Consider the following 23,658-nt stretch of genomic DNA (forward strand, 5'->3'; position numbering starts at 1 on the left):
CAATGATGTAAACCATATCCTTGACCATAATAGTAACCTTAGCCCTAACCCTAACCATAAACTTGACCCTAACACTAAGCCTAACCCTAATCCTAACAGTAATCCTAAATCCTAACCCTAAACATAATTCTAAACCTACACCAAACCCTAACCTCGATGTGAACCCTAACCACAACCCTAACAATTATGTAATCCTTAACTCTAACCACAATACTAACCTTAACCCTAATACTATTTGTAACCATAATAGTGAGCATTAAATAATGTTTTATACTATCATTAAATAAAAGTCTAATAAATATCTTATAATTTTGTATATCAGAGATATCAATTTTGTATATGCTTTAATTTTGTAACACATAAATATTTATTAAAAATAGTCTAAATGGATATATACAATTTCATATATCTCCACATAATAATATAATAATATAATTCAATTCAAGAAAAAGATACTATATAGTTATATATTACATTTATTTTATTTATTTCATGTCGCGTAGTCCAATTGCTACTAGCTTATATACCTTAAATTTTAATTTAATCTATATAAAGTACATCGAGAGATATCCTTCTTAAGGGGCTTATTTTTTTTTATCAATTTTATACCCTAAAGTCAAATAGGTGCCTCTAGAAAGATATCTCTCGGCGTACTTTATATAGATTAAATTAAAATTTAAGGTATATAAGCTAGTAGATAGTTTAAGATAAATAATTATACTAATATATAGTTTAGAATAATATAAAATAAAACAAACATAATGATGGCGGGTAAGGGAAATCAAACAGAATAGAAATGCTCGCGGTGACCAAAGAAACCTGTAGCAGATGGATTATCGTGCCGGAGCACTTAGCTGGAAGGCCGCCGGCGACAAAGAAAATCGCCCATAAAATACTAGCCGTTGTGAGAATGATAACGGCAAAGAAAATTCAAATGGGAGCGTGAAAAAGCATTTGAAATCAAGATAACTATAAACAATTCAGTTACATTCCGTTACAGACATTCTTTCTTTCTCTGATTGCCCCTTTCTCTCTATGTTCTGTTTTCTGATTGTCCCTTTCTGTCATTGTCCTGTTCTTTCTCTCTGTTTTCTTCAATTTTTTTTTTTGTTTGCTTTGTTTTCATTTTTCATTTTTCTGGTTTTGAGCGTGCACGCTGGTTTGTCTGTCTTTGTTTTGGTGTTACATTTTTCTGGCAGAGAAGGGGAAAGGCAGAGCAGAGGAAGAGGCAGAGCAACCGAGGGAAAATTCATCTTCCAGGTAATCCTTCATAGACAAGAAAGATTTCATTATTGTTTGTCACAAATCCAATCAATTCAAGTTGGCATGATAAACTTTGTAAGGAACTTTCATTATGGATTGAAATTATTTAGTCTCAGTAACTTTTTAATCCTCTTAATAGCAACTTCCCGATTCCTTTTTTCCTTACCTTTTCTCACCATTCACACCATTTTCACCCTCCATTTGAATGGATTCAGTCCCAATCGTATCAGATGGAGGAAATGGTGAAACATTCGCCATAACCAGATTAATACAGATCTCCTTTAATTGGTCATTCCACATGTACCATTTTGTGCATTTAGAGATCATGGCACGCCATGAGACCACATTTCTTTGAGGAATTCTGTCAAACAGTTCACACGCAGTGTCTATGGCTCCACATTCCTTCAGAGAAATTCTGTCAAACAGTTCAGGCACTAAGCCTAGGGTTCCACATTCCTTTGCATACATATCTGCCGGATCATTTCCAACCATACCGTCTGACACAATAATGTTCTTGTAAAATATTTAAATAAGTTTTATACACCTTTAGTATTATTATCGTCTACCCTCGAAGCTGTAAGCCCTGCTTATTTACCCTTGATATTATTATCCTCGAAGCTTTTGCTGTTGCTTGCATTACGATGACAGTGATGGGCTCGACATGTTTGCTTTGGGAGATAATTTAACGCTATAATGTAATTAATACATTTTCACCTAACACCCATTAGTTATTCTTGGGAATATTGATCTGTAGATAAAACACTTCAGATTTGGACGGCCATTTTTCTCTTAATCTATCAGTTTCCACACTTCTTTTATTTTTTTGGGAATGAATGTTTTGGTTTATTTTCACTCATGTCATGTTTGCTTTGGGAGATAATTTAACGCTATAATGTAATTAATACATTTTCACCTAATACCCATTAGTTATTCTTGGGAATATTGATCTGTAGATAAAACACTTCAGATTTGGACGGCCATTTTTCTCTTAATCTATCAGTTTCCACACTTCTTTTATTTTTTTGGGAATGAATGTTTTGGTTTATTTTCACTCATGTTTATTTTTAATCCTTTTGGCTTTAGTGAGGGACTAATGAAGTGAGATTCCAATGCAGGCATGAGATGCAGAACCCAGCAACAGTTCATATAACTGATGCAGAGAGGAAGAAATGGGAAGTTCCTTATGACCTGCTTTGTTTATAACAAGTAGCTGCTCTAGAAGGAAACCATATTTTCAAAACAGCTAACCCAGTGTTTGAATTCTCTGTGTTCTCAGGCAATGAGTTGTTCTTCTCCTACACAGCTAACCCATTTGGATATGCTATCAAGCACAGATCCCACGGAGAGGTTCTGTTCAACTCCTCATATGGTAGCTTGGTTTTCAGTATCTGGTAATCAGCACAAGCCTTCCTACATTAGCTTCATTGTTACTTTTTTATGAATCGATTAATAATAGCAAGAGTGATTTTGGCTGGGTGAGCAGATACGAAATTGTTGAGGAAATGGCTGTGCTATCTGTACCATGACTGTAATCCTGTGGTTGTGCATGGAGTTGTGCACCAATGTACTAATGGACAGCCACACTGAAGCTCGGATATCTGATTTTGGTTAGTCGGACTCATGCAGAGGGAAGCCACCATGTGCTCTAGCGCGTACATTGCACCAGGTATTTACTTGTCACCGTCATTTAAATTCTACATTTGAATTAAGAAAATTCAATGTGTATATTTTGATGTAGGAGATAAAGCTTTTAGCCATTCTATGTTTTTATATCTTTCTATGTTGAGATCGAATATTTCTTTATAATTGATGGAATTTTAAGATGAATAAAATGATTTAGATTCCCCCATGTTCCAAACTTTGTTGTCCATAAAAAAAATTCGTAGGTTAAAAGCATGAATCACAAATTACTGTTCCAAAAGTCATTACTTAAATTATTCTGTGATTAAAAACAATCATTTGATATTATGGATTTCGAAAACCTAAATGTTTATTTCGTATATATTTTAATGAAATGTTAATTATGGAGTTCTATTGATGAACAGCTATGTAATGGATATTTTTAAACTAACAGTAAGCTGACACACAAGCTAATTAGGGGTTCGCTGGACTTTTACTTCTTTGCAGGTTCGTCTCGACTAGATGTAGTTCAGCAGTTCACTGACCTCATAGGACATACAACTGCAATGCCCTATTGGGCTTCTGGTATGTTTATAGATGTCCTGCTCTGCAATTTTTTGGTGTAGCATTGTATTGTTTATTGGCTTTCAAATATTTTACAGAACCTGCAAATCAACTACACTAGTAAGGCCAAAGTATCAACTAACTTAGCTTTATTGGTTATGTATTTTACCGTGTAGAGAAGTTTTGTTTACTATTGGGATTTAGTAATTCTGCTTCAGGGTGTAATGTTATTTTGGATTCCTTGTTTTGGGAGCTCTGGTAGGTTTATTGGATTTTTTCATTTTCTTTAATATTTCAAATGGGATACGGGGATATGATTTTCCTTGGCTTCAAGTTAGCAGGTATTCATAGAATAGAGATTGAAATCCCGATTTCTATTACTGAGATGTTTGGAATGTTTTGAAAATTTATTAGTTGGGTGCTATTTTTTTCTTAGGGAAAAACTGTTGGGATTATTGAAGTTGAATTTGAAGTGCTTGATGAGGTTGACGTGAATGATTAAAAATGGGACCCGGTACGTTTATGTGCATAATGTTTTAGATTGTTTTCACTATCATTTTATGTTACTTACTGCCTTTGTTTTGAGTGTTTCTTGTGTATGCCGTTCTTTTAGACTTGACTAGAATCTGCTATAGTGCTAGAGTGAACCAAAAGATACTAATAATTAGATATTATTCTTAGTAAAATAATATGAAACAAAATTTTAGTTTATTCAGATTCAAGGATTAAATCCAGTAGGCATATAACTAGGATTACGAACTTGTTCTCACCACCAGATTAACAACTTTCCTACACTGCTATGGATGTCGTCATGCGATGAAACTCCATATAATGCAATTCTAACCTAGAGATGCTATTAACATTTTGTAAAATAGCAACCCCACATGTTTAAACACAAAGTTGTTTCAAGTATTATGGGACCATCTTATTCAGTTACAAATGATCAGAGTGTAGTACCGAGTAGTTAGGAGGGGAAGAGCCAAATCATGTGTAAAATACAAAGATAAACTCCTGTCTGATACACATCCAAATTTTATATATCATACAATAGTTGAAACTGCTAAATACAATAAAAATTGTATTGACAGTTTTTTGCCAGTTGTCTTGGTTTTTTCCATGTTTTTAAATGGGGAAATTTACCCAAATATCAATTGGCAGCATTCATACAATCTCATTTATGTTGCATGTTGCATGTTGCATAATGAATCTACTTGTTCAAATTTTAGTATGAAAATGCCAAGCCCTAAGCTCATAAACACTTCTAACTGTTTTATCCCTAATTCCACTGGCTCAAGTCACCTTTAGATGATAAAAGAACAGGCTTGAAATCTTGCAAAAACGTTACTGAATTCAGAGGCAGCAAGAAGCTCAGTGACAGTAGTAGCAAGTTTTCAGTTAGGTATTCTTGTGTGCACAAAATAGTTACCAGACAAGCTGCTTAATCAATTTACACCCACTAGGCCTACTGCTAAGAAATATATTCAATAACAAATAAGCTAACCAGATTGGCAAAAATGTAGATTGATCTGTCTAATTTCACTAGCATCTTTTATGTGGATTGATATCATTTAGATCATATCTTACTTAATATAAATATAGATCATAGCGTAGATTTGGAGTAAAGAAGAATATGGTTGATGTTATGCATTATCAACCATCGTGCACCATATCTTATTTCAAACAGTTCACTTGTCTTATTTATACACCAAAAGTGAACTCTTACGGAAATTGAGTGTGATATCAAGTTTTGTGTGAGAGTACTGCTAAGAAATATATTCAGCAGCAAATAAGATAACCAGATTGGCAAAAATGTAGATTGATCTGTCTAATTTCATTAGCATCTTTTATGTGGATTGATATCATTTAGATCATATCTTAGTTAATATAAATATAGATCATATCATAGATTTGGAGTAAAGAAGAATATGGTTGATGTTATGCATTATCAACCATCGTGCACCATATCTTATTTCAAACAGTTTGCTTGTCTTATTTATACACCAAATGTGAACTCTTACGGAAATTGAGTGTGATATCAAGTTTTGTGTGAGATTTTTTTTTTGTAAACCTGTATGGAGTTGTCTTTACTTAATCATCTTGAAGTCTATTCACCGGAAGGCCTTCTATGCTCTTTGACAGAAAACGTGTTCAGTACAACACACATTAGGTCTTGATACTTTAATGAAGTACATCTCATTTGTTTCCATACTCTTTTCAATAGTATTTTTTTTTTTGTAAACCTGTATGGAGTTGTCTTTACTTAATCATCTTGAAGTCTATTCACCGGAAGGCCTTCTATGCTCTTTGACAGAAAACGTGTTCAGTACAACACACATTAGGTCTTGATACTTTAATGAAGTACATCTCATTTGTTTCCATACTCTTTTCAATAGGAAAATTAGCTGCATACACTAGTTTGTAATATGCAAAATTGAAGCTACAAATGATGTTGATTTTAGTAATCAGATTTAAATAAATAACAGAAACTGAAAATGCAACACATTATGGCACAAAACAACACAAGAACAACACAGCAGTACCCTGGGAAAACCTCCCTCTTGGGGGAAAAACCCAGCATCAAAGATCCAGATCAAATCTTTTATTCATAAGCAGATTACATGAACAGTATAGATCAGATTACTTATCTGATTGTGATATCAACCTAGGGCAGATTCACAGAGACTTGGCCCAACTGAAATCAATGTATATGCTGTTGCAGATTATAAATCTTGCTGTCTCAGAAGGGGCAGAATATCGGCGCTACTTGGAGAGGGAGATCGCAGCAGTATGAAGACACCAATTCGCCCAGCAAGATGCCTAGCAAGTTCGCTCAGTAATCAGATCAGGTTGCAGCAGAATGGAGACTTAGGTCGCTCACCAACTTCGCACATTGATACCCAAGTTTGCTCAAGATGACTATCCTTGTCCTAGATAAGATTCGCTCAAGATGACAACTTGAATGATAGGAGATTTAATTCGCATAAGGCACATGAGAAATTCGCTTAAATGAAAATGATGTGTTTGATGTATGAAATGAATCTTGTTTATATACAAGATTCATACTCATGATTCATCCAAGTCGGCTGGGCAAGATTGCCGCCCTTTTACATAATTTTTGCAATTTGCCTTTTAGCGCTCAATTTGGAGCCTGCATAAATTTTACAAGTTATAATGCGTTCAATTTTGGGCCCAGCCCAATAGTACATGTAATCGTTCATGTTATTACAATATGATTAAATTTTAATTGCCACAAGGCAACATTAAAATATAATCCGAACTAGCTATCCATTTCAACACTCCCTCTTAGCTAGAGAGGATTCTATGAATAATCAAGTCACATAGTGGCTACCACCATGGCTACTCCCATGGATGAAACAAATGATATGTTCACCATAGCTACTCTTAGAGGGTGAACGAACTCATCATGGAATTTCTTCCATGATACCCACCATACCTACTCGCAGAGGGTGGGACCACCATGCCTACTCGCAAAGGGTGGGATTTCTTCAATGATGCCCACCACGCCTACTCACAGAGGGTGGAACGAGGGCTTTCACCTCAAACTTCTCCCAGATAAGAATGCATCACCACCATGCCTACTCGCAGAGGGTCGATCCACCATACCTACTCGCAGAGGGTGGAAGGAGGGCTTTCACCTCAAACTTCTCCCAGAGAAGAATGCATTACCCAAAAGATGTGGCTTCCTTTGAGGCTGAAAGAAACTGGCTCCCTTTGAGCTTGACAAGCTCCCTCTAACATTTCCTCCTTTTAGAAAAGGAAGTCTTCATTTGACCTTTGCTCCTCCTGAGATGTCCCTATGCCAACTTCTGCAGAAGAAGCAAGAGGAGTGGACCTGAATTTGCAATCCCGAGCGAAATGACCATACTTGTCACACTTAAAGCACTGGATGTGAGATAAGTCCTTCCTTTCTGAATTAGGGGCAGGATCTGAATCTTTGTCTCTATCCCACTTCCTTCCTTTGCCTTTAACCATATGCGAAGCAAGGACTTGATTTTCTACATCATAATGATCACACTCAATTCCTCTTGCTATCAACGGTGACTCTTCTTGTATGAAATTTGCTCTCAAACGATCGAACTTGGGAAGTTCTGATCTTGCACTAATTCCTTGAATGTAAGACTCCCAAGATGCCGGAAGACCATTGAGAGCAAGCATGGTCAAGTCATTGTCATTAACAACCTTCCCAATGGATGAGAGCTGATCTCTCAAATCAGAAATCCTCATGAAGTATGCTATGAGGGATTCACCTTTCATCATCTTGATGTGATGAAGCTGCTGCTTCAAAGCTAGGGCATGGTTAGTTTTGTTGATTTCATACATCTCTTCCAATGTCTTGAACATTTCGCTGGCATTCTTCAGCTTAGAGATGATAGGTACAATATGATCCTTCACGGAGTCAACCAGCATTCTCTGAGCTGGAAAATCTTTCTTCCTCCATGAAGTCCTCTTCTGCCTCAAGTTCAATGGATGATCTCTCCACAAAGTTTGCAAGATCACTACCATTCAATGCAAGCATGATTCGGAATCTCCATGACGTGAAGTTGGATGCACCATCCAATCTATCTTCAACCCTAAGACAGTTCAACATTTCGAATGAAGTGATTAGAGCAAATAGAAAGAGGAGGAACAACTACAATCAATCTGATTACCCCTAATTCGAACCAAGCTCTGATACCATGTTGATTTTAGTAATCAGATTTAAAGTAAATAACAGAAACTGAAAATGCAACACATTATGGCACAAAACAACACAAGAACAACACAACAGTACCCTGGGAAAACCTCCCTCTTGGAGGAAACACCCAGCATCAAAGATCCAGATCAAATCTTTTATTCATAAGCAGATTACATGAACAGTATAGATCAGATTACTTATCTGATTGTGATATCAACCTAGGGCAAATTCACAGAGACTTGGCCCAACTGAAATCAATGTATATGCTGTTGCAGAATATAAATCTTGCTGTCTCAGAAGGGGCATAATATCGGCGCTACTTGGAGAGGGAGATCGGAGCAGTATGAAGACACCAATTCGCCCAGGAAGATGCCTAGCAAGTTCGCTCAATAATCAGATCAGGTTGCAGCAGAATGGAGACTTAGGTCGCTCACCAACTTCGCACATTGATACCCAAGTTCGCTCAAGATGACTATCCTTGTCCTCGATAAGATTCGCTCAAGATGACGACTTGAATGATAGGAGATTTAGTTCGCATAAGGCACACGAGAAATTCGCTTAAATGAAAATGATGTGTTTGATGTATGAAATGAATCTTGCTTATATACAAGATTCATACTCATGATTTATCCAAGTCGGTTGGGCAAGATTGCCGCCCTTTTACATATTTTTTGCAATTTGCCTTTTAGTGCTAAATTTGGGGCCTACATAAATTTTACAAGTTATAACGAGTTCAATTCTGGGCCCAACCCAATATTACATGTAATCACTCATGTTATTACAATATGATTAAATTTTAATTGCCACAAGGAAACATTAAAATATAATCCGAACTAGCTATCCATTTCAACAAATGACACTACCAAAAACTATGAAAAGAGCTTTAATAGCAAGAACATAGTGGATAATCTCTTAGCCTTTTTTCCTCTTGGTCTAACAAGATCGCCTATTCCACTTATTACCATTGATTCTATTAAATGGTATTATCCATAATTCCCAAGGAATTTGTATGGCTTAGACTACTTCACATATTTTGAAATCTATATAATCTTTAAATGCTAGTTGTGGTTCAATGGTTACATAACAAACTGTTGCCTTCGCAATCTTTTGGTCACTATTGGACAAGCCACCTCAATAAACAAAATAAGAAATAGATAACACAAACCACCAACAACTCATGCAACACAATGATGTTTGGCTGATGGATAGTAAGCCCTGGTTATTTGGTATTATGAATTTTGAAAGCCTTTATGTTAATTATGGAGTTCTATTGTTGAACAGCTATGTAATGGATGTTTTTTTAAGCTGACATACTAGCTTATTAGGGGTTCACTGGACTTTTTCTTTGCAGGTTTGTCCCCACTATATGTAGTTCAACATTTCACCGACCTCATAGGACATACAGTTGCAATGCCCTATTGGGCTTTTGGTATGTCCGTAGATGGCCTGCTCTGCAGTTTTTCTGGTGTAGCATTGTATTGTTTATTGGCTTTCAAATATTTTATAGAACTTGTGAATCATCTACACAAGTAAGACCAAAGTATGAGCTAACTAAGCTTTATTGGTTATATTGTACTGAGGAGTGAAGTCTGTTTACAATTGGGATTTAGTTTTTCTGGTTCAGGGTGTAATGTTGTTTTGGATTCCTTGTTTTATGAGCTCTGGTAGGTTTGTTGGATTTTTTCATTTTCTTTAATAATTCAAATGGGATATGGGGATATGATTTTCCTTGGCTTCAGGTTAGCAAGTTTCATAGAATAGAGAATGAAATCTCAATTTCTAGTATTGAGAAGTTTGGAATGTTCTAAAAAAAATTTAGGTGGCTGCTATTGTTTTTACAAGAAAAAATGCTAGGAATATTGAAGTTGAAGTTGAAGTGCTTGATCAGGTTGACATGAATGATAAAAAATAGGACCCAATATCAATATGTATATGTATGTAACATTTTAGGTTGTTTTTACCACCATTTTGTGTTACTTGCTGCCTTTTTTTTGAGTGTTTCTTGTGCATACCGTTCCTATAGACTTTACTAGAATTTGCTATACTGCAAGAGTGAACCAAAAGATACTAACAGTTGGATATGATTCTTAGTAAAATAATATGAAACAACATTTTAGTTTATCTCTTAAGTTGTTTCTGATTCAAGGATTATATCCAAGGATTATGAACTTATTCTCACCACCATAGTAGTAACTTTCCTACAGTGCCATGGATGATGTCATGCCATGAAACCCAATATAATGCAATTTCCTAGATATGCTATTCACATGTTGTAAACTAGCAACCCCATATATTTAAACGCAAAGTTCTTTCAAGTATTATGGGACCATCTTATTCAATTGCAAATGATTTTAGTGTAGTATCTAGTAGTTATGAATGGGAAGAGCCAAATCATATGCAAAATACAAAGATAAACTCCTGTATCGATGCACATCCAAATTTTACATGACATACAATAGTTGAAACTGCTGAATACAAGAAAATATGTATGGACTGTTTTTTGCCAGTTGCCTTGGTTTTTTTCATATTTTTAAAAGGGAAAATTTACTTAATATCAATTGGCAGTGCACCTATATAAGCAGCATTCATACAATCTCATGTATGCTGCATTTTGCAAAATGAATCCACTTGCATGAAAATGCCAAACCGTAACCTCGTAAACACTTCTAACTGTTTTATCTCTCATTCCATAGACTCTGGCTATCTTTAGATGATAAAAGAACATGCTTGAAATCCTGCAAAAATGGTACTGAATTCAGAGGCAGCAAGAAGCTCAGTGACAATGGTAGTAAGTGTTCGGTTCTAGGTAATCATGTGTGCACAAAAGCAAGACCAGTCAAGTTGTTCAATCAATTTACACTCAATAGGCCTGTTGCTAAGAAATATCAAACCCAACAGCAAATAAGCTAACCAGACAGGACCACATAAATAACATCTTAAATTCATTTATGTAGTCCATAAATAATTACTTATTAATTGCAGTGATACTTGTTGATTTTCCCAGGTTTTATTGGATGTATTTTAATGTATATATCTGATTCAATCTGATACTTGCATTCTTGGAATTCTGTTCTCAAATTGAATAACATTATACTATATATATTCCTTTGGAGAGGCATGTCCTTGAATGGACATGTCTCTCCTTTAATTATAATGTTTCATCAATCAATTATTAATTTAGAATAATATAATAGATTAATATTGAATATTAAATTTTATATGATTAATAATAATACGATAATATAACATAATAATATATTATTATTAATCAACATATATTATATGTATTCTAAATGATCATTCGACTGAAGCTACAAACATTAACACTCCCTCTTAGCTAGGGAGGATGATCAGACAAAATGTGTAGTGATCTCCCATGTCAACACTTATGGCCCTCACCATAGCTACACAAAACATAATTAACACTCCCTCTTAGCTAGGGAAGATAAAATCAATACAAATGCATTAAGTCTAGATTAATTATGGAATAGAGAAAATATTATCTCACTATGATATTAGGAAGTATGGTGGTATAAACAAGAATATCAAGACACATGATATTCACCATAACTCAAAAATATCATCTCATGATATTGGGAGTATTTGCATCAATCATATGATGCTCATCACAGGGGACCATAGTCTCAAGGTGTGAATTTGCCTCCGTCAGCGATTCTATTCACAAGCTCTTGCGTGGATTGCCTCTGTCGGCGATTCTATCCATAAGCTCTTGTGTGGATTGCCTCAGTCGACGATTCTATCCATGAGCTCTCACGTGGATTGCCTCAGTCGGCGATTCTATCCATGAGCTCTCACGTGGATTGCCTCAGTTGGCGATTCTATCCACAAGCTCTTAAGTGGATTGCCTCAGTCGGCGATTCTATCCATGAGCTCTCACGTGGATTACCTTAGTCCCCGATTCTATCCACGAGCTTAAGTTATTGTAAGATCGTCACCTTCCAATAACCTCAAAAATACAAGTGGAAATCATTTGGAAGTCGTCACTTCCTTATGATTTACATAGGGACCATAAGGCATTAAATGATTTCATTAATATAATAACCAATTAAATCAAGTTTTACCTCATAAGTGTTTCACCTTCAATAGTGAAAATCCTTCTCAATCACTATGATCGAAATTGTCACAAGTTGACTGAACCATCTGCTCCCTCTGAAGCTCAAGTTCTTGTATCAACCTCTTGTCCTCTTTTGAAATGTCAGACTCCCTCTGCATCTGGTCTCAATCATCAATTCGTTTATAAGCATCAATTTATTTCTCCCTTTAATTCAATTTTATTGTGCTTTCGTCCTGAAGGTATGTTAGAGAGAGATTACAAATAGCTCATAAACTAAATTATCTCGAACAAAAATACCAATGGTAGAAGCATACAAGATTTTACTAGCCAATATTATAGCATAAATTACAAACTCAATAATTCATGTGCCTTAATAAAACATGGAATACTTATCTTAAGTTTAAAACATTTCCTTTCATAAGGTGAGCCCATATAAGAAATATCACGCATGAATCATCTCTCATCATAATTCCCTTTGAATGATGTAGAACATTTTCATAATTTTGATCAACACTTTCATTATGATCTGCCACACACAGTCGTTAATAACTTTTGCAATTTACCAAATTTATCCAATCTCTTCGGTGAGATGTTAGAAAATCTAATTACAAACATTTCCTCCAAGTTATAGCCAGATCCAACGGTTAAAAATAAAGTTATGACATTTTTCCCAAAACTGCTAACCCTAGGTAGGGTTTCAAGTTACCTGCACCAAAGTCGTCATATCTTGCACAAAACTGAATCAAATTTGATGAGATAAACATATTTGAAAACTAGAAACACAGATCTTTCCATCCATATATTATAGTCCTCATTTTGAGGCCAACCAAGGGCCGTACAATGGCATATATCAGACTGAAAATTCTAGAAAAAACTGAATTCTCCAACCCTCTCCAACTTCCAAAATAAACTTCACAGGCCTGAGCTTTGATACCATGTTGGTTTTCCCAGGTTTTATTGGATGTATTTTAATGTATATATCTGATTCAATCTGATACTTGCATTCTTGAAATTCTATGTGTTCTCAAATTGAATAACATTATACTATATATATTCCTTTGGAGAGGCATGTCTTTGAATGGACATGTCTCTCCTTTAATTATAATAATTTAATCAATATTATAATGTTTCATCAATCAATTATTAATTTAGAATAATATAATAGATTAATATTGAATATTAAATTTTATATGATTAATAATAATACAATAATATAACATAATAATATATTATTATTAATCAACATATATGATATATATTCTAAATGATCATTTGACTGAAGCTACAAACATTAACAATACTCTTTATCAAATTACTCTTAACTGATCAAGATTATCATTCATAAAGATAGATAAATAGTTAGGTTTTTATATGGTTCAGACACTTTAATATTAACATAAACTAACTCACAATTAATCTATAGTAACGGGTCTGTGTCGTCATCTGAATTCGATTTATTGAACAAATGGTAAATCTAACCTGATGCATTAGTAATACTCTCCAAAATCAAATTACAGGCAGAAGCTTATGAGAATCAATTTTTTTGATTCTGTAATAGTACAAATGATGGCATGGGTCCAAAATATTTCATTCTGTGTAGCCAATAATTTCACATAGTTTTAGACATGGCAGAACGATAGATGCCAATTGATTCAAATATACCCAAGGTGGACTTCTCCAAAGAAAAACAAATAAAAAGAAAATAGCCTATGATTAAGTACAATAAGCACTATTATAAGTTTTGGATGAGCTAAGTCGAATCTCTGTGATCCTCAGCATCATAGAATTTATATGACATCAATGGAACAAAGAATGTAGAAGCATTTATCAATTACATAGAATTGTCTGCTCACAGTTGCAACCAAGGTTGTAACCTGCTTGAGACTTTCAAATCTTCTACTCCACCAAAGTTAATTTTCTTTCTAAGTTTACTGTCTGCTTCATCTTCTATAGACAACGGAGCATGATTATTGAACAAGAAATGTCCTTGTTTTGGGTACGTGACCATCCACCAGTATTGGAAAAAATGTAGATTGATCTGTCTAATTTCACTAACATCTCCTATGTTGATTGATATCAAATTAATATAAATATTGATCATAGCATAGGTTTGGAGAAAAGGAAAAACAGGGGACTAGGATACATGCATTATCAGCCATCGTGCACTGCATGTTATTTCAAATTGTCTTATCTATGCAGATATCAAATTGAATTCTTTGTAACATTGTCCTTTGATTGAGAAACCTTTTTTGGAAACCTGTTTGGAGTTGTATTTACCTAATCATCTCGAAGTCTATTCACCAGAAGGCTTTCCGTGCTCTTTGACAGAAAATGTGTTCAGTACAACACACATCCGGTCTGGATATTTTAATAAAGTATATCTCATTTGATTTCATTCTCTTTTCAATAGGAAAATTAGTTGCATACAAGTTTGCAATCTGCTAAAATGAAGCTACAAATGACACTACTCAATACTAAGGGAAGAGCTTTAATAGCAAGAACATAGTAGATGATCTCTTAGCCATTTTTCCTCTTTGTCTAACAAGATGGCCTATTCTACTTCTTACCATTGAATTACTATTAAATGCTATTATCCATAATTCTCAAGGAATTCATATAACTCAAACCGCTACACATATTTGGGTATATTTTGAAACCTGTATAATCTTTAAATGTTAGTTGTGATTCAATGATTACATGATAAACTGTTGCCTTCACAATCTTTTGGTCACTATTGGGAAAGCCACCTCAATAAACAAAACAAGAGGTAAATAACACAACCACAAACAACTGGTGCAGCGCAATGACGTTCGGCTGATGGATAGTATGTAAGCCCTGGTTATTTACCCTTACTATTATTCCCTTGTTTACCCTCTGTCTAAATAGTCTTGAGAACACATTCTTTTGAGACATTCTATCAAATTGTTTTATACACCCTTAGTATTATTACCCTCTACCCTTGAAGCTTTTGTTGTTGTTTGCATGACGATGACAGTGGTTGGCATGACATGTTTCATTTTGGAGATGATTTAATGCTTTAATGTTAATACCCAATAGTTGTTTTTGCCCCTTTGTAATTTTGGATCTGTAGATAAAACACTTCAGATTTGGATGACCATTTTTCAGTTTTCAGTGTTTTTTTTATTTTATTGAGAATGAATGTTTTGGTTTGTTTTCACTGATGTTTATTTTAATATTCTTGCAGCAAAATGTTGTAAGGTAACATTAGGCTTGTGGTTTTCATTTTTCTTTTTAATCCTTCGGACTTGAGTAAAGGACTGATGAAGTGAGATTCAAATGCAGGCATGACATGCAGGACCCAACAAGAGTTAGGCATGAGATGGAGGACCCAGCAAGAGTTCATACAACCCGTGTAGAGAAGAAGAGATGGGAAGTTCATTATGACTTGCTTCCTATATAACTGTAGCTACTCTAGAAGCAAGCCATGTTTCCAAAACAGCTAACCCAGTGTTTGAATTCTGTGTGTTCTCAGGCAATAAGTTGATCTTCTCATGAACAGCTAATCCACTTGGAATTGCTATCAAGCACAAATCCCACGGAGAGGTAATCGGTACAAGCCTTCCCACATCAGCTTCACTATTATATCTGATTGAATTGATTAATAATAGGAAGGGTGATTTTGGTTGAGTGAGCAGATATGAAATTGTTGAGGGAATGACTGCTATCTATACCTTTTATCCATCTATCTTTTTTATCTTCCTATGTTGGGATCATTTATTTCTAATAAATGATGGTTTTTAAATATCAATAAAATGATTATAGAATTCTCCGTGTCCCATACTTTGTTGTCCATCAAAATATTTTGTAGGTGAAAAGCATGAATGACAACTATTCCAAAAGTCATTACTTAAAATTATTTTGTGATTAAAAAGCATTCATTTGATAGTTATGGATTTAGAAAGCCTAAATGTTTATTATCATAAATATTTTTACTAAATGTTTATTATAGAGTTCTATTGATGAAAAACTATGGGATGGATGTTTTTTATGCTGGATGTAAGCTGACATGCAAGGTTATTGGGTATTAAGTGGACTTCTACTTCTTTGCAGTTTCATCTCCATTAGATGCAGTTCAGCAGTTCACTGATCTCATACGACATACAACTTCAATGCCCTATTGGGCTTTTCGTATGTCTGTAGATGCCCTGCTTTCCAGTTTGTTGTTGTGGCATTGTATTGTTCATTGGCTTTCAAATATTTTGTACTTGCAAGTCATTTACAATAGTAAGCTGAAGTATCAGCTTGTTGAGCTATGTTGCTTATGTATCTTTTGAAGTGATATTCTTATGCAGGCATGAGACACAGGACTCAGCAAGAGTTCATATAACTGATGCAAGGAAGAAGAGATGGGAAGTTCTTTATGACCTGCTTCCTAGATCATTTGTAGCTGCTCTAGAGCAAGCCATATTTTCAAAACAGTTAACCCAGTGTTTGAATTCTCTGTGTTGTCAAGCAATGAGTTGATCTTCTTCTGCACAGCTAATCCATTTGGAATTGCTATCGAGCACAAATCCCATGGAGAGGTAATCAGTACAAGCCTTCCCTCATCAGCTTCACTATTACTTCTATTTGAATTGATTAATAATAGGAAGGGTAATTTTGGCTGGGTGAGCAGTCATGAAATTGTTGAGGGAATATTTGTGCTATCTGCACCTTTCATGCATTCTGTCTTTTTTATCTGCCTATGTTGGGATCGAATATTTCTTATAAATGATAGTTTTTAATATCAATGAAATGATATAAAATTCCCGTGTTCCATACTTTGTTGTCCATCAAAATATTTTGAAGGTTAAAAAATAAAAACACGAATCACAAAATACTGTTCCTGAAGTCATTACTTATTTATTTTGTGATTAAAAAACATTCATTTGATAGTTATGGATTTAGAAATCCTAAATGCTTGTTAGCATAAATATTTTTAGTAAATGTTTATTATAGAGTTGTATTGATGAACAACTATGGAATGGATGTTTTTTTATACCGGATCTAAGCTGACATACAAGGTTATTGGAAGCTCACTGGACTTTTACTTCTTTGCAGGTTCATATCCTTTATATGCAGTTCAGCAGTTCACTGACATCATAGGACATACAGCTGCAATGCCCTCTTGGGCTTCTGGTATGTTAGATGCCCCTGCTTTGTAGTTTGTTGTTGTAGCATTGTATTGTTTATTGGCTTTCAAACATTTTGCACTTGCAATTCATCTACAATAGTAAGTTTAAAGTATCAAGTATCAGCTTGTTGAGCTTTGTTGGTTATGTATTTTATGAAGTGAGATTCTAAGAGTTCATATAACCAATACAGAGAAGAAGAGATGGGAAGTTCTTTATGACCTGCTTCCTAGATAACTATTAGCTTCTCTAGAAGCAAGCCATATTTCCAAAACAGGTAAACCAGTGTTTGAATTCTGTGTTCTCAGGCAATGAGTTGATCTTCTCCTACACAACTTGCTATCAAGCACAAGTCCCATGGAGAGGTAATCAGTATAAGTCTTCCCACATCAACTTCACTATCACTTCCGTTTAAATTGATTATAAATAGGAAGGATAATTTTGGTTGGGTGAGTAGATATGAAATTGTTGAGGGAATGGCTGTGCTATCTGCACCTTTTATCCATTTTGTCTTTTTTATCTTCTTATGTTGGGATCAAATGTATCTTATAAATGATAGTTTTTTAATATCATTAAAATGATTATATATTTCCCTTGTGTTCCATACTTTGTTGTCCATCAAAATATTTTGTAGGTGAAAAACATGTACCCCAAAATACTGTTCCTTTGATGGTTATGGATTTAGATAGCTTAAATATTTATTATCATAAATATTTTTAATAAATATTTATTATCATAAATATTTTTAATAAATATTTATTATCATAAATATTTATTATAAAGTTCTATTGATGAATGACTAGGGGATCGATGTTTTATATACTGGCTGTAAGCTGACATACAAGGTTATTGGGGGTTCACTGGACTTCTTCTTCTTTGCAAGTTTGTCTCCATTAGATGCAGTTCAGCAGTTCACTGATCTCATAGGACATACAGTTGCAATGCCCTATTGGGCTTCTGGTATGTTAGATGCCCTGCTTTGTATTTTGTTGTTGTAGCATTGTATTATTTGTTGGCTTTCAAACATTTAGCACTTGCAAGTCATCTACAATAGTAAGCTAAAGTATCAGCTTGTTGAACTTTGTTGGTTATGTATTTTATGAAGTGTGATTCTAATGCAGGCATGAGAAGCAGGACCCAGTAAGAGTTCATATAACCAGTGCACAGAAGAAGAGATGGGAATTTCTTTATGACCTGCTTCCTAGATCACTATTAGTTGCTCTAGAAGGAAGCCATATTTCCAAAACAGCTAAACCAGTATTTGAATTCTCTGTGTTCTCAGGCATTGAGTTGATCTTCTCCTGCACAGTAATCCATTTGGAATTTTTATCGAGCACAAGTCCCATGGAGAGGTGATCAGTACAAGCCTTCCCACATCAGCTTCACTATTATTTCAGTTTGAATTGATTAATAATAGGAAGGGTAATTTTAGCTGGGTGAGTAGATATGAAATTGTTGAGGGAATGGCTATGCTATCTGCACCTTTTATCCATTGTCTTTTTTATCTTCCTATTTCTTATAAATGATGATTTTTTAATATCATTAAAATGATTATAGAATTCCCCTGTATTCCATACTTTGTTGTCCATCAAAATATTTTGTAGGTTAAAAAACATGAATGACAATACTGTTCCAAAAGTCATTACTTAAAATTATTTTGTGATTAAAAAGCATTCTTTTGATAGTTGTGGATTTAGAAAGCCTAAATGTTTATTATCATAAATATTTTTATTGATGTTTATTGTAGTGTTCTATTGATGAACAACTATGGGATGGATTTTTTACTGTCTCTAGGTAATGTTGCCCTCATATTTGGCATACTTATTATTTGAATTTCAAATTGTTCCCAAGGTTGGAAAGAGGTCTAATGAGTGTTTATGCGTAGGTAATAAGTGCATTGTCCAAGGTCATTACTAGCCAAAATACGAAAAATGGAAAAATCTTGAGAATTACCACAAATTGAGAGAAACCAGTTGACAGTCAAGATCTAAATATCATTTTGTATCACAAGTCCAACTTTCACCTGAACCCAGTTTAAACTGTGTCATATTTTAAACTTTCAATTTTTGGTGTCTGTTGCTCCCAAATGATTAAAATATCTCATTTAAGGCTTTGTCATGAGGTGTAAATAATTGTGTGGATCTGTTTCCCTACCGTTGACACGTGTTTCAGATTTCAGGACCTAATTCCCTACCGTTTGAAAGTATTTCCAGCCAAAGCATTATATTTAAAATATTTAAATTATTTCTCAAATGATAATTTAATATTTTAAATTATTTCATTATGTTTGGTCATTTGTGATAAGAAAATCATCTTCATTCATCGGTGGCGTTCTTCCTTGATTCATTCTCATCGAAAAATGGTTTCCAATGTGTAAAGGATAGCTTGCCGAACAAGAAGGTTAGAAATGCTCAAAAAGTGAGCTTTCTTAACCTCATTTCTTAACTTTTTTGTCAAGAAGGTTAGAAATGCTCACTTTATTTCTAACCCATATTTCTAACTGTTGTGACCATTTCACACATCGCCCCATCGCAAATGGGGACCCCCTCTTTTTGCTTGTTTTTCGCTTGTTTTCGCTTTTGTTTTTAGGTTTTTGTTAGTTAGTTAGTTGTCTGGATTTAGGGCCAAGCCTTAGGGTTTTAAATTTCGCCTTTTCAAGCCAAAATCCAGTCGTTTTTGAGGGTTTTTGAGCTTCTTTTCTAGAATGCAAATTTTGAATGCAATGATTTCGCCAAAATGGTCTAATTTTTCAATTGGAATTTTTGTCTGATTGAATATTTTGACCAAATTTTGACTTTTTTGAATTTTGATCCTGGGCATTGGAATTGATTTGTTTTCGCCTCGTGAAGTGTTAAAATGTGAAAAATCTTGTTATTTTGGCCTGTAGGAGCAAAATCGCTCCTGTCCCTCAGTGAAGGACGGGAGCTCATTTTCAAATATCTCCTTCATTTTGCAAAATCCAGACAAATTTTACGTTTGAAGTGATGGAGAACGGCGAGATCTTTCCATTGAATATAAATTGAAGATTTTCATGAGCACAGAAATGCCTCCAGGAGGAAAATCGCTCCTGTCCCTCAGTGAAGGACCGGAGCTACAAATCAAATTTCGCCTCGTCCTTGCAAGATTTTGATGACTTAGCAATTTGAGGACGTCCAAAGGAAGATGCTTTGCCAAATGAATATAATTTGAGATGCAAAAACGAAGGAGAATGACCTATATTGACTAAATCGCTCTTGTCCCTCTCCAAGGGACCAGGGCGAAGTACCTTGTAGCTCTCGTCCCTCTCCCAGGGACCAGAGCGATTTCCTTCATTTTGCAAAATCCAGACAAGGGTCAAGGCAAGTTTACGTTCAAAAACAAAGGAGAACATGAGATGAGCGCATTGAATATAAATTGAAGATTTTTGGGACGTCCATACCAGTGTTAAATGCCTAGTTCGCTCCTGTCCCTCAGGAAGGGACCAGAGCGATTTTTGATATAATTGCCTTTTTTGCAAAATTACAAACAATGTCAAGGCATGGGCGAATAGAGTGAAGAAGGACGAGTCCGTTGAATATAAATTTGGAAGGTGACAAAGTGAAATGAAGGCCACAAGAGCAAGTTCGCTCCTGTCCCTCTCCAAGGGACCAAGGCGATACAATGATTATTTTGCTCCTCACTCAAGTTAAAACCGATCTAAGTCAAGACAAAGGGTGGCAAGGACATTTCAAGACATCTTCATTGAGCGCAAGCACTTAAAGGTCATCACAATGAAGAGATTTACACTCTAAGACCCAGATCGCTCCTGTCCCTTGGGAAGGGACCAGAGCGATATCTACATAATGGCGTAAATTTCAAAAGGCAAACAAGTTTCGAGCAACCAAGAAGGTCGAAAGGACATCATTTCACGTAATGAAGATGATTGCAAGTTGGTACAAACAAGAACAAGCACATAATGATGAACTTCGCTCCTGTCCCTCTCCAAGGGACCAGAGCGATGTTAGATGTATTGATCATTTTGAGCAAGATTTACGTAAGGACAAGATTTCGCAAGGTCTTAGAGGGTCCACGGAAAGGTAGAAGGGTGATGCATGAAGATTTCAAACGTTAAATAATCACCAAAATGGACCTAGGGATCATATCGCTCCTGTCCCTCTCCAAGGGACCAGGGCGATTTGCTTTGGATCCTTCGTTTTGCTTCAAGTACGTGCTAAGTCAAGACTCCATAAGGATAAACAAGGTTCAAGCCATCATTTGATGATAACATGCAAGAGTTTTAAACGTCCAAACATTGCTAATCAAGGTAAAAGCTCATATCGCTCCTGTCCTTTGGACAAGGACCAGGGCGATCCTATCAAAAGCGCTCATATTCCTTCAAAATCGAAACAAGGCGAGGTTAAGCGAGACAAGGGACGGCGTTTGGAAAACATCACAATGAAAGATCGAAGGTCAAAAATGCATATTGAACGTGAAAAAATCAAGATCGCTCCTGTCCTTTAGACAAGGACCAAGGCGATACTATCAAAACACTCACGTTCCTTCAAAGATCAAGGCGAAGCGAGGTTAGGAAGTGCGAAGGACGACGTTTGAAGGACATCGCAAAGGAGATCGAAGTTTAAAAGTCGCCAAGATCAAGGAGAAATAATGGATCGCTCCTGTCCCTCTCCAAGGGACAAGGGCGATGGTCCCTTTAATGCATCCAAACACATAATGAAGACAAATGGAATAAGCGCAAAGAACACAAGCATAGGTGTTATTCGCCTTACAATGATATTTCGAAGGTCAAAGATACAAGATGAACATGAAGACATGGAGATCGCTCCTGTCCCTCTCCAAGGGACAGGGGCGATGTTAGACAAAACACATGACATTCTTTGAAAGTCACGTTAAGACAAGGACGCACAGGATTTTAAATGGCATCTGGAAGATGATACAAGGAAAGGATCGTACCAAAATGGAGAATTTCAACCAAAAATCATGGATCGCTCCTGTCCCTCTCCAAGGGACCAGGGCGATAATGGTCATAAGATGCATTTGCTCGCACAAGAAAGAAATTCAAGTTCGAAGGACCACCAGATGATCGATTTGGGACGTGGAAATGAAGGAGTTGAACGTTGAAAACGCAAGAATCATGCCAAAAATCATGGATCGCTCCTGTCCCTCTCCAAGGGACCAGAGCGATGAGGTACGTCCCTTTATTTTCATATTTTTGGTGCCAAATTAAAACAATTCGAATTTTCTTTAAATGCTAAATCAATTTAAAAAAATTGAAAATCCATTTTTATTTGGCATTTAATATGGCGTTATCTCTTATTAATTATTTTTGCCTTTATTTAAAAATCGAAATTTGCAATTAAAAAACGCAAGGCATTAATAGTTAATTATTTAATTAATAAAAAATCAATTTCAAGCGCTCATTTATGGAGGTCGGCCTTCTTATTTTATTGCAAATCATTTAAAATTATTTTTAAAAGTGTTTTTTATCTCCAAGTCGGCCTAAGGGATAAATCGATTGCAAGCGCTATATAAGGGGAGTGGAATTATCATTTTCTACATCATTATTTTACCTTCCTTCATGCGAATTGAGAAGAGGCGAATATAGTGCGAGTTTCATTCATCCAAGGGTGGCACGCTTAGTTATCAAAAGGTGGTGCGATTTCAAACCAAAGGTGGTTCTAGTATCATCTTGTGTGGAGTGCGAAGTGTGTTTGGAGAGGTGCGAATTCCATCCAAGGTGGCGTAAGCAGTCAAAAGGTGGTGCGAATTTGAAGACCACACCAAGTGCGAGCTTGAGGATACACTAAGGCGAATTTGCTAAAGACTTGGAGATTTATTTGTGCGAACTTGAAGATCCATTTGAGACCACGTCCAAGGCGATAATTGAAGATCACATTCTCTCCAGAGGTGGCGAAGTCAATTTTGAGGAGATCATATTGAAGATTACTTTATACCTCAATTTTGCCTAGGCAAATTTTGTTTTTGCATTCTAGAGTTAGCTCTCTGCCGAGGTATGGCGATTTAATTATTATTGTTTTATTCATTCATCGTCATATTTCAAATTTTGAAATTTTGAATTTTAAATCTCTTGGCTCAATCGTTGTATTTTAGGAAATGATAACTCTAGAGACTTATCATGAGATTTCCTAAAATTTATCTCTCTTATTTACGTTATTTATTGCAAAAATCTATTTCTTATAATGGAATGTTGTGTAGGTATGGCGACCCCAAAGGCGGGAGCATCCACCAGTCGCTCGGCTCTCATGAAAGAAGATCAGAAGACCGAAGAAGTGGAGACCAAGATCGTGTCCAAGTGGAGCAACATTGGAGAT

The 23,658-nt window shown here is 35.4% G+C and overlaps 1 long non-coding RNA gene across 8 annotated transcripts; it reads left to right on the forward strand.

Moving 5' to 3' along the window:
- The first annotated feature begins 800 nt into the window (after window positions 1-800).
- LOC131049320 (uncharacterized) lies at window positions 801-18,842 on the forward strand. Of its 8 annotated transcripts, none has more exons than XR_009106717.2 (12): window positions 801-983; window positions 1,200-1,260; window positions 2,379-2,654; window positions 2,747-2,929; window positions 3,391-3,468; window positions 15,522-15,782; window positions 16,290-16,367; window positions 16,532-16,762; window positions 17,280-17,357; window positions 17,659-17,715; window positions 18,154-18,310; window positions 18,472-18,842. It is a non-coding gene; the product is annotated as an uncharacterized LOC131049320 (long non-coding RNA). The 8 variants fall into 8 exon arrangements; XR_009106718.2 differs by lacking the exon at window positions 801-983 and adding an exon at window positions 3,884-3,961 and having other exon boundaries at window positions 990-1,260; XR_009358765.1 differs by lacking the exon at window positions 801-983 and having other exon boundaries at window positions 990-1,260; window positions 16,290-16,412.
- Window positions 18,843-23,658: the final 4,816 nt, after the last annotated feature.

This window comes from Cryptomeria japonica, chromosome 8, assembly GCF_030272615.1.
Source record: "Cryptomeria japonica chromosome 8, Sugi_1.0, whole genome shotgun sequence".
In the NCBI taxonomy this organism is placed as follows: domain Eukaryota; kingdom Viridiplantae; phylum Streptophyta; class Pinopsida; order Cupressales; family Cupressaceae; genus Cryptomeria; species Cryptomeria japonica.